Source organism: Nicotiana tabacum, chromosome 24 (assembly GCF_000715075.1).
Source record: "Nicotiana tabacum cultivar K326 chromosome 24, ASM71507v2, whole genome shotgun sequence".
Classification (NCBI taxonomy): Eukaryota; Viridiplantae; Streptophyta; class Magnoliopsida; order Solanales; family Solanaceae; genus Nicotiana; species Nicotiana tabacum.
In genome coordinates, this window is record NC_134103.1 from 89,973,584 (window position 1) to 89,974,267 (window position 684).

General features: G+C 30.6%; 1 non-coding gene across 1 annotated transcript; it reads right to left on the reverse strand.

Moving 5' to 3' along the window:
- Positions 1 to 334: 334 nt before the first annotated feature.
- On the reverse strand, positions 335 to 419 carry TRNAM-CAU (transfer RNA methionine (anticodon CAU)). Its single transcript is given in 2 exon segments — positions 335 to 370; positions 382 to 419. It is a non-coding gene; the product is annotated as a tRNA-Met (tRNA).
- Between the last annotated feature and the right edge of the window lie 265 nt (positions 420 to 684).

The window sequence follows — 684 nt, forward strand, 5'->3', positions numbered from 1 at the left end:
GAGTTAGTCGTTTGTACACCATTGTTAATTTAATTAGTGAACAAAAAGAAAAAAAGTTATAGAAAAAACACACCAAATTAACACCAGAATATTATAATTCGTTTAGCGTTCCATTAGCTTCATCTTATTATCTTTGTTTATTTTAAATTTTTTTTTACACTGTTATAGGGGGAAGTCAATCAGCCTCAATTCATTTTTTAAATTCTTTTTACAATCGAAAAGTACAGGAGGGCTAGTGGTTATAACTTATAACTTATAAGATCATTATTTTTATTTCGAAAAGTTGTATTCTAAGTAATTCATGCAAAATAACAAAGAATGAAGAAAAAAATTGTGGGGTGAGAGAGGCTCGAACTCTCGACCTCAGGATAACTCAGAAGCTATGAGACCTACGCGCTAGCCAACTGCGCCACCACCCCTTGCTGGTGTGCAGGTACATTCAATCCTAAATGAAAGCGCATCAATGCTAGGAAAGATATAATTCATATTCCTAATGCAAGAAATGAGTATATATATATATATTCTCGGTATATCCAAATTATAATATAAAAATTCACAATCACCATTGTCTTGGATTATTTTTTTTAATAAAATAAATAAGTTGATTAAATAGTAAAAGACATATAGGTATGGCACCATATTATGTACCCAATTGCTTTGACGTTATCTCGATTTATTCATATC